The following is a 16080-nucleotide window of genomic DNA, read 5'->3' as shown; positions in this document are numbered from 1 at the left end:
AGGAGATGTGTTGCTTGAGCTCAGTTTTAAAAGAAGTCAGTTAATAGGGAGATGAGTTGCCAGTGGGGAGGGAGAGGGAGTCCTAGGTAATGTGATGAGCCAATGTGGAAGAACATTCCAAATTCAAAGAAACCATAGACTTCAGGAGATGTGTGGGAAACTGGATACGTGAGGAGGATAGAGAGACAGCAAGAGGGCTGATGATAATCACGGCACTGTGCTGAGGGATTAAGACTGTGATTTTTTTAGAGTCTGAAGGATATGAATCAGGAGAATGATCTGAGTTTTAGGAATTTCATTCTGTTAACCATGGGAAGTCTGGAGGCAGAAGAAGAGTTAGATTATGACAGAAATCTACTGAAAAGGATAAAGATCTAAACTAAAGTAAGAGAGTGGGAACAAGGCTAGAGCGTAGAGGAGAGTTCCACTCCAAATTTCACCTCCTAACAAATACTTCTCCTAACAGTCTCTGTCGTGGAGTCTCAAAATGAAACTCTACCCATCCCCAAGGAAAACTTAGGAGCTACCTTGAAACCAGGAAGGAGTATGAATGAATACTGGGGATGGAGAGAGGAGGAGCAGATATAGATTGGGGTGGGGATGTCTTCTTTGAGTAAAAGTGTGTGAAAAAGAGTAGGTAAAATCATGATTCTCTCACTTAAAAATATGCCAGAAATTTACAAGGAAAATCCACAAAATTCTAACTCATCAATTCCATGGACTCCTTGATCCACTATATAGTAGCCTCCCCTTATCTGAGGGTTTTTTTTCACTTTCCACAATCAACCATGGTTGAAAAATATTAAATGGAAAGTAGCAGAAATAAACAACCCATTGGTTTCAAATTGCATGCTGCTCTGAGTAGTGTGCTAAATCTCACGCTGTCCAGCTCCGACCTACCCGGGACGTGGGTCATTTGTTTGTCCAGCGTAGCCCACCCATTAGTCACTGAGTGGCCATCTCAGTTATCAGATTGACTGTCATGGTATCACAGCACTTGTGTTCAAGAAACTCTTCACTTTACTTAATAATGGCCCCAAAGGCAAGCGTAGTGGTGCTGGCACTTCTCGCTCTGCCTGATTTATACTTTCTTAGTGTGCCTAATACATAAACTTTATCATAGGTATGTATGTGTAGGTAAAAACATAGTATATAGAGAGTTAGGTACTATCCAGAGTTTCAGGCATCCACTTGGGGTCCTGGAACATATTCCCCCACAGACAACGGGGGACTACTGTCTTAAGTCTTCATCAGTTTATTTGCATTAATTTAAGCCAACATCAAGCTGACTTAAGTTAATAAAAAAGAAAATGGTTTTTTATATCTTTCTCTCTTTTCCCTACCAACCATAAATGCTCCTCACAGGATCAAAACCTAAAGAATATTTTTAGTATTAATCTTGTAATTAGGCTTACTGACTGCCATGTTCTTGGAACAATGCAACAAATTTATTCCCTGAATCATACAGGCAAACTAAGACAAAATACTCATTTAATGAAGAAAAGAGGTCTATTACATTGTCAAAACAGACCCCAAAACTCCAGTTCTGGCAAGAGTGTGGGAAAATCACATATACACTGTTGGTGAGAGTGAAAATGGTATAAAAAGGTTTATACACAGCCAGTGGTAAAGTAAACTGTAAGCAAAACTCTGAAAACTGTATATACCTTTTAACCCAACACTTGTAAGACTCGCCCAGGACATTATCTTAAAAAGGAGAAAATCAATCGATTGGACTACATTAAAATTAATATCCTCTGCTCTGTTCAGCAAATGATTCCATTAATAGAGTAAAAAGGGCAAAAGCTACCTACAGAGTTGAAGATGAGATCTGCAATTCATATAACCAATAAAGAACTTGTATCTAGACGGCATAAATCAATAAGAAAAAGGCAACCCAGGGACTTCCCTGGCAGTCCAGTGGTTAGGACTCTGCTTCCACTGAAGGGGGCACGGGTTTGATCCCTAGCCCAGGAACTAAGATCCCGCATGCCACGCAGCACGGCAAAAAAAAGAGAAAAGGGCAACCAGTAAGAAAAATAGGCAGACCTGTATTAGGCACTGTACCAAAGAGGATGTCCAGATGGCCAACATTCACACGGAAAGGTATTTAACCTCAATAAAGTAAGGAAGACACAAAACAATGCAAGTTAAAACCACAATGAGATGACATCACATCCACAAGAATGGCTAAAATTAAAGTTTAACAATACCAAGTAGTGCTAATGAGGATGTGGAACAGGGAACAGGTACACTGAAAATGGATCCAGGCATTTAAGAATGTGGTTTGGCATTATCTGCTACACTTGAAGATACAAACATCCTATAACCCAGCAATGTCATCCTAGGTTTGGATTCCCTAGGGAAATACATGCATGTACACATCCAGATGTTCGTGACAGCGTCATTTGTAACTTCGGCTATAAACAAAGTGCCCATCAGTAGAATCACTACATGGATTGACTGATGTATTTATTGATCAATACTCAATAAATGGATATTATACAATAATAAAAAAAAGAACGAACTACAGCTACTCACAACAACATGGATGAACTTGTATTGTGCTTATGCAGGAGACTGTCCTTGGATCAATGTATACCCTTTGTGTCCCTTCCCTTATTTTTTTAAATTGAGGTACAATTTACAAAGAGTTAAATGTATACTATCTGATTAGTTTTGACAAATGTGTATCAAGGGACTTCCCTGGTGGCGCAGTGATTAAGAATCCGCCTGCCAACTCAGGGGACACGGGTTCGAGCCCTGGTCCGGGAAGATCAATCCCACATGCCGTGGAGCAACTAAGCCCGTGCGCCACAACTACTGAGCCTGCGCTCTACAGCCTGCAAGCCACAACTACTGAAGCCCACGCACCTTGAGCCCGTGCTCCGCAACAAGAGAAGCCACCACAATTAGAAGCCCGTGTACTGCAACAAAGAGTAGCCCCCACTCGCTGCAACTAGAGAAAGCCCACACACAACAAAGACCCAATGCAGTCAAAAATAAATAAATTTATTTTATTTTAAAATTTAATTTTATTTATTTTTGGCTGCATTGGGTCTTTGTTGCTACACACAGGCTTTCTCTAGTTGCGGCGAGCGGGGGCTACTCTTTGTTGCAGTGTGCGTGGGCTTCTCATTGCAGTGGCTTCTCGTTGCGGAGCATGGGCTCTACGTGTGTGGGCTTCAGTAGTTGTGGCATGCGGGCTCAGCAGTTGTGGCTCACAGGCTCTAGAGTACAGGCTCAGTACTTGTGGCACACAGGCTTAGCTGCTCCGCGGCATGTGGGATCTTCCCGGAGGAGGGCTCGAACCCATGTCCCCTACATTGGCAGGCGGACTCTTAACCACTGCGCCACCAGGGAAGCCCAATAAATTTATTTCTAAAAATTCATACCAAGATATAGAACACACCCAACACTCCTAAAGGTTCCCTTGTGCCCCTTTCTAGTCAATCCCCACTCTACACTGCCCCTCCCACCCCACAGAGACAATGGTTGTTCCAATTTCTACCACCAAAAATTAGTTTTGCCTATTTTTGTTCTACATGTAAATGCAATCACACAGTAGGTGCTCTCTTTTGTCTGGCTTGTTTTGCTCAGTCTCATGTCTATGAGAGTCATCCATGCTGCTGCATACATCAGATCATTACTTGTTATTACAGAGTAGCATTCATATGCAACCATTTGTTTATCTATTCTCCTGTTGAAGGTATTTGGGGTATTTCCAAATTTGGGCTATTATGAACAAAGCTACTCTGAACATTCTTGTACACAGCTTTTATTGACATGTTTTCATTTTTCCTGAGTAAATATCTAAGAATAGAACAGTGGGGGTATAGGATGGATGAATGTTGAACTTTATTTAAAAAAAAAAAAAAAGCCAAAGATGTACACTTCCAACAACACTGTATGAGAGTTCCAGGTGCTCCACATCCTCACCAACATTTGGTGGTATCAGTCTTATTTTAGCCATTCTAATGCAGTGAGTACCTCACTGTGGCTTTAATTTTCATTTTCCTGATGACTAAAGATACTGAGCGCATTTTTATGTGCTTACTGGACATTTTCATATCTTCCTTTTTTGAAGTTGTTTGTTCAAGTGTTTTTATTTGTTTAAAAAAAAAAAAAAAAAGGGAATTCCCTGGCGGTCCAGTGGTTAGGACTCGGCACTCCACTGCAGGGGTCACAGATTCGATCCCTGGTTGGGGAACTAAGATCCTGAAAGCTGCACGGCCAAAAAACCCAAAACAAAGAAAAAAAAAAAAGAGTTACTTGTCTTTTTTTATTATAGCTATTCTGAATCATTTTTTATTTTGATAATGGGCATGTATTACCTTTACAAACAAATACATTTTGAACACCTTTATTTGGAAATAATTTCAAATTTAAAGAAAAGCTGTAAGAATAAAAATAGTACAAAGAACACCTGCCATATAATTTTTACCCGTGTTCACCTATTAACACAAATAAATGTTTTAAAAATACATAAAATATATTAGTTTGGCAAGGCAACTGGCAAAGAGGCTAGTGATGGGGAAAAAAGCAACCAGCATTGATAAATAAACCCAGATACAGTATTTTCCCGTAAGTCAAATGTTTTTTTTGTTTGTTTGTTTGTTTGTTTTTGTGGTATGCAGGCCTCTCACTGTTGTGGCCTCTCCCGTTGTGGAGCACAGGCTCCGGAAGCACAGGCTCAGAGGCCATGGCTCACGGGCCCAGCCACTCCGCGGCATGTGGGATCTTCCCGGACCAGGGCACGAACCCGTGTCCCCTGCATTGGCAGGCGGACTCTCAACCACTGTGCCACCAGGGAAGCCCAAGTCAAATGTTTTAAAAAATAAAATGCACTGTAAATACAAGAAGCCCCAAACATGAATAAAATGGAACGCTAAAATTTAAACCGATGAAGTTTTAAACCACCCAGGATTAGGTTCACAACCAAAAAACGATAAGCAAATTTCAGGTATGCCTTTGCTTTCTTTATGGGTCTGACAAACCTGTCCTCAACAAGAAATCTGTACTCTCTTAGAGAAGGCTGATCTGAGGGTTGTTTAATGTGTATTATTAAAAACTAAGAACGTACTGACCATTCAACAGTATATTAGAGTTCCTAACCAATGCATAAGAAAAAGAAACAAGAAGGAATTAGAAGAAACCAGAGTGTCGTTATTCCAGATAAGTATAATTATCCACATTGAAGATGCAAGGGATTCCGACCTAGTAAGAAATTCAGCAAGGCTGTAAGATTCAAAATCACATTAAAAACGCAAGTGATCCTAACATCAGCATAATACCAGCAATTAGAAAATGTAATTTATAACAAAGAATATGTTACTCTGAGATAAAGCTCAAAAAGAAACAATCATTTTATGAAGAAAACAAAACTTTATCAAGAAAGGTTTAAAACTTAGTAAACGGAGAGCTACACCATGTTCTTGACTAGGAAGACTCAACACTGTAAAGATGTCAACTCTTCTCAAATTGACTTGTAGGTTCAATGAAATTGCAATAAAACACTCAACCAGGTTTTTTTTTTTTTTGGTAGAACTTGACTGTACAGGGACAAGCAATGGGCCACAAATAAGCCAAGACACTCCTGAAGAAGAACAAATGAGGCGCTCTGCTTTATTTTATTTTATATTTTAATAAAGCTCTAGTAATGAAATGAGTAGATTAGCAGTTGCTAGGGGCTAGGGGGAGGGGAGAATAGGAAATGACTGCTAAAGGATATGGGGTTTCTTTTAAGGGTAATGAAAATGTTCTAGAATTATATAATGGTGATAGTTGCATAAGTTTATGAATATACTAAAAGCCACCGAATTGTACACTTTAAATGGGTAAACTATATGGTCTGTGAGTTACATCCCAAAAAACCTGGATAAAAATTTGCTTACTAAATTTGACAGCTCTGAAAACATGAAAGAATCTAATCAAAATTTATAAAAACCACATAAAAACCATTAAAGTGTATAGAAAGTTTATAGATCAAAAGTTAAAATTCATTTTTAGACAACGGTCCGTTACTATGTTTTAACTTTGTTATGTGAATCCTAAAGAAAGATTAAAACTTGTAAAGCAACCTCTGTGTATGCTTGAGAAAAGGCTTTATCCTTTTTAAAAATACTTAATGTAAAAAAAGTTCTTTGAATTTGAAATCCATTTGCATTATCAGAAGCAATTTCAATATTACAGCTGTCAAAGAAAAGACCTGTTATTTAAAACATGAACACATTCTTGGAATACAGCTTAAAGACAAGAAATTGTCTGAGATCTCATTAATGACAAAAAAGTAGATTCCATCAACCAGAAAAATTCTCATTTTGTGATGTGCCACCCACATCTGCAAACAAAGTTTCTAGCTGATGGTGACCATAGGCCCATGATTCCTCCTCTGAAACCCCTGGGTCTAGATGTGTTTTAGAACTTAGGATTTCTTGAATTTTACAAATGGCAATATATCATATTAACACCACCAGCAACCCATAATCAAACACAGTAATATTTTTTGAATTAACATATATGTACATACCAGGTGAAATAAATAGGTTTAAAGTGTCCTTGTCAGTCTAGATCAGAGATTTGCCACCAAATGAGTTTAAGCAAGTCAAGTTTTACTGCCAAGTGAGTTAGGAATAAATTTTGTCAGTTCTCAAAATATTTCAGATTTCTGTATTGTTAATAAGGGGTTACTGGACCATTAAAAAAGCACATGCTTCTTGATAAAATTTTTGAAAAGATTTGGAAGTTTTATAATTCAACTTTTCTCACCACAGGTGTAACACGTAAAGAAAATGTAATGAAATATTTTTGAGCCCCACACAGCACCTCCAAATCACCTCCATTTTACCCATTAAAAGACAGGGAAGTATCTCCTAGAAAAATTTCACACATTTGCATATGAAGACTACAAAAGTAAAAGAATGATTATTGCAGCAATTTTACTATTATAGTTTGTAATAATGAAAAACTGGAAAACTTGTGAAAAACCTAAGTGTACACAATAGGGGACTGGATAAATAAAAAGATATATTGATATGATGCACTATTAAACGGTAGGTAAAAGGAATAAAAAAATACATCTATATAAACAAACCACACATTTTTCATGGACACATATGAGTAAGAAGGATGCACATTAAACTGATGACAGTAGTTGGTTGCTACTGGGAAGGAACAAGGGCCATAGGCCTGGATGGCATATACAAGGGTAGGGTTCGGTGTGGAAGTCAAAGGCATTTCTCACTTTCTCTGCACAAAGGCTGCAGCTTCCATTTAAACATGGTGAAATGAACACACACAGCTCTCTGCAAACTCCTGAAGCCTCATTTAGAATGGCTGCATTTTAAAAAGTACAAATGCACAAAGAGAAAGAGGGAAGAAAAAGCAGTAGATGAGGACTATCAATAAAATTCTAGAAGATGAATAACAGGAAGACCAGTGATGACTCAGCAGGGGAAAGAAAACCAAAGTCTAAGACTGCAGAGGGAAAAGCCACAAAGAGCAAGCCAGTTCTACTGTAAAACCCTCAAGGGGGCAGGGATTAAGAGGTACCAGGAACCACTGCAGACAGAGGGGAGGCATGGGAATGAAAACAGAAGTGGCTGGAAGTCCGAACAAGAAGTCAGACCCCTCAGATCTCCTCTCTGTCCCCAAACAGTCAAGCAATACCCTTCTCCAGCTCCAGAAGAAAACAGGAGATTTATATTCTGACTGGACTAAACCAGAGAGGTTCTGGAATAGAAGACACCAGTTCAAGGAGTGGGGAGAGACTGAGGTGCCACACTCCATAAACAGAAGCATTAAGTCAAAGACCATATACAAAACGGTGACACCATTAGCTCTCTCCCCCAACTATGGCTCCCAAAGCTCCCCCAAATAGTGGCAGCCCTACAGCCCCAGCCTACTCTCGGCTACCTGGCAAGAGACGGGAGGATCTCTCCTCCTGCAAAAAGTGCCCAACCTAAAAAAATACACCTTCAAAGTACAGATAATTTGGAGATTCCAAAAAAATATCCAGGTCCTCACTCTACCACAGTCAACAAGCAGTGCCCATAAGCACAGAATCTGTCAGTTCTCACCATAAATGACCTATCAACGACCAGCAGATAGGTAAGCACTACTGCTATATGAAGGACAGCAACCAAAATAAACAAAGGAGGAACTGAAAGGAAACAGAAATAATGAAGATCTCACAGCAAATGTCCTCTAAGAGATAGTCCAAAAACAAGTACAAAATGCTATTTTTAAAAAATAAAGGAACATCAGAGAACATGAGCAATGTGCTAGTAATTAAAAATAATCCCCCCCCCAAAAAATCAATAACAACCAATAGGCTATTTCTCAGAGAAGTGACTCGAAAGAAAAAGAGAACAGGCTGCCTGCATCAAGAAAAGTTCCACATACAACAAACAAAAGTTCCAGAAAGAGAAAACCGAAAAAGACAGGAAGTTTTCCCAAAATTAAAAGACCTGAGTTTCCAGGTTTAATAAGGCAAAATGCCCAGCACAGTGAATGAAAAAAGACCCATTCCGCAACACCTCACCATGAAATTTGAGAATACAGGATTGAAAAAGAGATCCTAAAATCTTTTAATCAGAGAGAACACATTACATGACAAAGAAGTCAGAATGGCATCACATGTCTCAAGAGCAGTTTTAGAGAATGTAATAGAATAACATCTTTTGGAATTCTGAGTCAAACCCATAATCCAGTATGGAACACAGAACAAAGACATGTGAGGTCTCAAAATAATTTATTACCTCCTATGCACCTGTTCTTAGGAAGCAACTAGAGAATGTGTTACATAAATAAACAGCAAAAACAACACCTGCACGAGGTATAGGAAAGAGAGGCTATAACACAGGAGAAAGGTGATGAGAATTCTAAGGTGAGAATGAAAGGAACTCCCAGGAAAACAGCTATATGCATGTCAGACAGGGTAACCAACTTGCCCCAGGTGTGTCTGGGACTTTCCTCATTTTAGCACCGAAAGTCCTGCACCCCAGGAAATTCCTCAATCCTGGGCAAACCAGGATGGTTGCCCACCCGATAAATAGTCCATACTGGGAACCGGAATAAGGACAGCAATAGGACCAACCTTTAGAAAGAAAAACAAAACCATTGTGTCTGACCATATCAAGAGGACTTTTATAGCTAGTAATAGCATTAGGCTTCATCTTTTCTGTTTGTAATCCATGTTGTTTTTTATTCCTCATCTTTATCATTTTACTTTTGAAGTAAATGTGAACTATAACATGGTTATAAAAGTCACAATTATCTAAAGGGTTACACTCAGAGAATCGACACTGCCCCCCTTTATCCCTTTCTTCCTCCCCCAACTCCCCAGCTTTCCAATCCATTCCTACCCATCCCGTGGTTAGGTAACCAATCTCATTAGTTTCCAGCTTATTTCTCTTGTGTTTCTTTTTACACAAATGATAATATATACACCTAATTTCCCCTTCATCCTTAGACAAAAAAATGGCACGCTATATATAGCAAAGTGCAAAATACTTTTTTCAATTAACAATGTATCCTGGGACTTCCCTGGCAGTCTAGCGGTTAAGACTCCACGCTTCCAATGCAGGGGGCGTGGTTTCGATCTCAGGTAGAACTAAGATCCCACATGCCATGAGGCGCAGCCAAAAAAAAAAAGAGTATCCTGAGAATGACTCTTTCATTTTATAGATATTCTTCCTCATTCTCTTCTCAGCTGCATAATACTCCACGATGCAGACGTACCGAACTTGATTTATGCAATTACTTCCCCACATGCCGGCATTTAGATGTCTTTTTGATATTTTACAAATAGAAATGCCACTGCCTTGAATAACCTTGTGAGTCTGTGCTTTTGTATTACTGAAGGTGTATCTTCAGAATAAATTCTTAAAGTGGAAAATGATGGGTCAAAAGGTAGATGTAAATGTAATTTTGTTAACAGCCAAATTCCCCTCAAAAAAAAGTTGTTCTGATTTGTGTTCCTAACAGCAAAGTATGACATGCCTGTTTTCCCACAGCCTTGAAAAGAGAAAATATACTGTGATACTTTAAAAATTTTTTGCTTTATGTATTCAAATAACACAACCACACTGAAAGGGGGGCAGGGGTGGATTTAACCCAAGTAACAACTCCATTTTTTTTTTCCTTTTGAAAATATTTATTTATTTGTTTGGCTGCACTGGGTCTTAGTTGTGGCATGCGAACTCTTAGTTGCGGCATGCGTGCAGGATCTAGTTTCCTGACCAGAGATCGAACCCAGGTCCCCTGCATTGAGAGCACGGAGTCTTAGCCACTGGACCACCAGGGAAGTCCCTCAAGTAGCAATTCTTAAACACAGTATTTTAACTATGTACACTTGCGCTAAAGAAATAAATGAACTATGAACAAATATTGAGCTCTAGTTAGATTTTTCATAGGAGAATAGGTTGGCAATTCTTAAAGTATTAAATGTTTATTCTAGACCTGAGCAAATAACTAGATACAAAGTAGATAAAGTAGGGAGCCAAACCTAAACGTAAGAGCCAAATATATACAGCTTCTATAGAAGAAAATGTAATAAAATACTCATTGGAAAGGAAAGACTTCTAAAAACACTAACTATATACGTTCATTAAATTTTTTAAATGGACTTTCTCAAAATTGAAAATTTCTAATTAAAGACAGCTTAATAAAAATGAAAAGGCGGGTCCTTCCCTGGCAGTCCAGTGGTTAGGACTTGGTGCTTTCACTGCTGTGGCCCTGCGTTTGATCCCTGGTAGGGGAACTAAGATCCCGAAAGCCACGTGGCACGGTCAAAAAAAAAGAAAGATCTTAAAAAAAAAAAAATTGAAAAGGCAGCCTACAGATTGGTAAAAATATCTGCAGTACATACATCTGACAAAGGACTTGTATCCAGGGTATATTTCTTTAAAAATCTACAAATGGAAACCAAAATGACTATACTTCAATTTAAAAATAGAAGGGGAAGGGCTGTTATTTTCTTCCTCCCATTAGGTGTGTGTACGAGAAATGTGGGGAAAGGAGCCCCAGTGGCCAAGAGTAGGATGTTAGAGCCCGAGTGGGGAACAGAAGGTATTCACATTTGAGGGCAGCATGGTGTGGGAATGAGAGCTAAAAAAGGGTGAAATTCCCAAACAAGGAATGACAAGGGGCAGAGTATCAAAGCCCAAGTTGGGTGAGGACGGCGCTTATATGAGACGGCAGCCTGGTGCAGGGGATCAGAGTCTGAGCAGGCGAGGCCATCATCCATGGGGGCCAACCTAGCAGAGGGTGTTGGAATTCAAGAGGCGTCAAGAGGGCATCTTCATGAGGGAAAGGCAGCAACACTGATGGGAGAGATTAGTTATATAAGAGAGTGGGAAAATTCAACAAGTAAATATATTAAGAGATACACTAGATATATAGAGATAACAGGAAAAATAGGAGTTGGATTTCTTACTGCTGGAGAAATGAGTTGCAAATATGGAAAGGGAGGGATTTCCCTGGTCCAGTGGGTACGACTCTGTGCTCCCAATGCAGGGAGCCCGGATTCGATACCCAGTTGGGAAACTAGATCCCGCATGCATGACGCAACTAACAGTTCGCATGCTGCAACTAAGAAGTCCTCACGCCACAACTAAAAATCCCGCATGCCTCAATGAAGATCCCTCGTGCCACAACTAAGACCCAGCACAGCCAAAATAAATAAATAAAAATAAATGAATGCTAAAAAAAATATGGAGGACTTCCCTGGTGGCGCAGTGGTTAAGAATCCGCCTGCCAATGCAGGGGACACGGGTTTGAGCCCTGGTCCGGGAAGATTACCACACGCTGCGGAGCAACTAAGCCTGTGTGCCACAACTACTGAGCCTGCGCTCTAGAGCCCGTGAGCCACAACTACTGAAGCCCGCTCGCCTAGAGCCCGTGCTCTGCAACAAGAGAAGCCACCGCAATGAGAAGCCCACGTACCACAACAAAGAGTAGCCCCCACTCGCTGCAGCTAGAGAAAGCCTGTGTGCAGCAACGAAGACCCAACGCAGCCAAAAATAAATAAATAGATATTTTTTAATGTTTAATTAAAAATTTTTTTTTAAATATGGAAAGGCAGAAGAGTAGAATGAACCCTCTGGGCTTGCATTAGAATTTGTGTTATTAGTGTAAACTCATGGTTTTCAATATATTTAGATAAAACTACACATAAATATAGATATAAGGGTATGTATGTATATAAGTGCATATATGTATATGTATGTAAATACACTCAAATATTCCTTAGCTGCTTCTCACGGAGAGGAACTGGGATCAGCAACACCCCAATAACATCAAGCATATCTAAAACCTAGATCCTGGCTTCTAAATGCCACTACACATTAAAAGAACCAGGGCTCTGTGGAGAAATGCTAATAATAAGGGCTAAGGCAGGGAAAGTACACAGTGAGCCTAGATCATCTTTTGCCAGAGAGAAGACAGAACTCCAGGAATGATGGGAATATGTCAAAGGGACACAGAAGCCATACTGACAAAATTCCCACCAGCCAAATCAGGGACAATTTGAACATCTAAATAAGTAATAATAACAGATTATAACACACTGAGTAAAACAGAAAACCATGATTTCATATCGATATATAAACAAACCAAAATTTATAAGAAAGGGATATCACAGAGCTTAAAAGCCCCTCCCACAAAACAGTTATTAAAAGGGGGAAAAAGAGGAGTTTTACAGTGATGAAGTCTGGCAGATGCTCCTTAACCAAGTGATAAAAGTAGACAGCATTAGTAACAGGACAAGTAGAAATAATGAGCCAACTGACAAGATGCACTAAGAAGCATCACTTCTCTGATAATACCTGACACAGATGCATAACTTGAATCGAATCATGAGAAAACCTAAGAAAACCCAAAATGAACATTTTATGAAATAACTATGAAATAATCTTCAAAAGAGTCAAGGTCATGAAAGTCAAGGAAAGATGAAGGAACTGTTCTGGACTGAAGGAGACCAACTCCTTATACCAACTACATACAACATGTAATTCTGCTTTTTTTTTTTTCTATCTTGGCCGCATCACACAGCATGTGGGCTCTTAGTTCCCCCACCAGGGATCGTACCCACGCCTCCTGCATTGGAAGCACAGAGTCTTAACCACTGGACCACCAGGGAAGTCCCACAACATGTAATTCTGAACCAGATCCTTTAGGCATAAAGGATATTACAGGGACAATTGACAAAACTTACATGGAATCGGAAGATTAGATGGCAAAAATGACTCAATGTAATTTTCTGAATTTGATACATGTATTATGGAAATGTAGCAGATGTCCTTAATTGTAACACATATACACTAAAGTATTAAGGTATTGTAACAAGGCCCTAAAATGGTTCAGGAAAAGAGATCTTTTTTGCATTGTATTTAAGACTTTTCTGAAAGTTTAATCACTGTTAGAAACTAAAAATAAATTATTTTTTAAATGGGCAAAACACTTTAATAGACAGTTCACATATGAAGATGATACAAATGGCCAATAAGTACATGAGAAGGTACTCATCATCATTTATCACGAGAAATATCAATTGAAACAATGAGATATGTATAAAAAAAGCAACCATGTATTTATTAAAGCTGGATAATTTTTAACAAAATTCAATACACATTCATGATAAAAACTTTCAGCAAACTAGGAATAGAACTTCCTCAACTCAATGAAGAGCATCTACAAAATATCTATAGCTAACATCATACTAATAGTAAAAGACTGAATGTTTTCCCACTAAGATTGAGAAGAAGGCAAGGATGTCCACACTCACCTCTCCTATTCAACACAATCCCTGAAATCCTAGCCTGTGAAACCAGTCAAGAAAAGGAAATAAAAGGCACATACAACAGAAAGAACATGTGAAATTGGTCCTATTCATGGATAACATGATAATCTACATAGAAAATCCCAAGTCATCTAAAGGAAAAACTCCTAGAACAAGTGAGTTTATCACATTCATAGGACAGAGGTCAACATAAAAAAAAAAAAATCAGTACTATCTATATGCTAGCAATCAACAATTAGAAACCAAAAGTAGAAACACAATACCATTTACAATAGCTTTTCCAAAAATTAAATATTAAGGTATAGATCTAACAAAACATGTATAGACTCTGTATGCTAAAAACCAAAAACTGCTGATGAAAATACCAAAAACTATCTAAGTAAACGAAAAGTCATACCATCCATAAACTGGAAGACTCAACATAGTTAAGATGTCAATTCTCCCCAAACTGATCTACTGGTTTAATGTATTTACTACTAAAATCTCAACAAAGTATTTTGCAGATATAGTTAAGACAGTTCCATACGGAAAGGCAAAGCTATTATAATAGGTAAAACAATTCTGAAAAAGAATAAAGTTGGAGGAAGCACATCACCTAATTTTACAACTTATCATATGGGTATACAACAGTAATCAAGATAACATGGTACTGACAGAGGAAAAGCCGTATAGGTTAATGGAAGAGAGACCAAAAGCAGAACCTTTTAAAAATATGGCCAACTGATTTTTTACAAAGGTGTAAAAGCAATTTAAATGGTGTTGGAACAACTGGCCATCCAGAGGCAAAAAAAAAAAAAAAAAAAAAGCCGTAACATAACCTTACACCTAATTAAAAAATTAACTCAAAAGAAATTGTAGACCTAAATGTAAAATATAAAACTTTTAGAAGAAAATATAAGGAAAAAATTTTCTATCATCTACAATTAGGCAAAGAGTTCTTAAGACATGATGCACACAAACACAAAAACAGATCTATAAATTTTAAAAACTGATAAATTAGACTTCATCAAGATTCAAAACCTTTCCTCTGTAAAAGACACTCCTAAAAACATGAAAAGATAAGCCATACACTGGGAAAAAAGATTTGCAAGTCACATATCCAACAAATAACTTCTATCTAGAACACTTTACAGTCAACAATAAGAAAACAATCCAATTAGAAACTGGACAAAAGACATGAACATAAACTGCACCAAAAAAAAGATATTCAGATGGAACATAAGGGAAGATATTCAACATAATTAGCCATAAGGGAAATGCAAATTAAAGGCCATATGAGATTCTACTATGAATGGATAAAAGGAAAAATACCAACAATATCAAGTGCTAATGAGAAAGCAGAACAACTCACACATACATTGCTAGTGAGAACAAAAAATGGTGCTACCAATCTGGAAAAGTGTGGCAGTCTCCTATAGAGTTAAACACGTATGTAGCAGCACAGGGAGGTCAGCTCAGTGCTCTGTGATGACCTAGATGGGTGGGATGGGGTGGGGGAGGTCCAAGACTGAGGAGAGGTACGTATACATATAGCTGATTCACTCCACTGTAGAGCAGAAACTAACACAACACTGTAAAAAGCAATTATACTCCAATTTTAAAAAAATAATAAAATAAACTGATGATAACAATGAACACACACACACACACACACACACACACACACACACAGCATATGACCCGGCAATTCCACTCATAGATTTATCCCAAAGAAATAAAAATGTTTTCACACTGCAACCTGCATGCAAATTTTCACAGTAGTTTTATTTGTAACAGCCCCAAACTGGTAACAATCCAAATGTTCTTCAGTATAAGAATGACTAAACAACCTATGATATGCCCATAAAGTGGAATACTATCAAACAATAAAATGGAAGGGTGGATATACATAACAACTTCGGTAAACCTCAGGTGTTATGCTGAGTGAGAAAAGCCAATCTCAAAAGGCTTTCTGTATGATTCTATTCCATTCTGGAAAAGATAAAATTATACTAAGGCCATCCTAGACATCAAGCATATTAGTTTTCTACTGTTGTATAACAAACTGTCACAAACTTAGTAGTTTAAAACAACACACATTTATTATCTCAATTTTCAGGGGTAAGGAATCTGGGCATGGTTTAGCTGGGTTCTCTGCTCAGGGGCTCATAAGTTTCAAATCGAGGTGTCAACCAAGCTTTCTTTTCTGGAGCTCAGTGTCCTTTTCCAAGATCATGTGGTTATTGGCAGAAAATTTCTTGTGGTGCAGAGTTAAGGTCACCTTCTTGCTGGCTGTCATC

The 16080-nt window shown here is 38.3% G+C and overlaps 1 protein-coding gene across 1 annotated transcript in view; it reads right to left on the bottom strand.

Annotated features, from left to right (window-relative positions):
* The window catches only part of ASXL1 (ASXL transcriptional regulator 1), a 67793-nt gene that overhangs the window by 12049 nt on the left and 39664 nt on the right, over positions 1-16080 (bottom strand). The window lies entirely within an intron of this gene.

This window comes from Delphinapterus leucas, chromosome 15 (assembly GCF_059928025.1).
Source record: "Delphinapterus leucas isolate spDelLeu-1000000601 "Yukka" chromosome 15, BTC_Dleu_Yukka2, whole genome shotgun sequence".
Lineage (NCBI taxonomy): Eukaryota > Metazoa > Chordata > Mammalia > Artiodactyla > Monodontidae > Delphinapterus > Delphinapterus leucas.
Note: the sequence above shows the minus strand (reverse complement) of the source record. Positions and strands in the feature narration are given on the sequence as shown.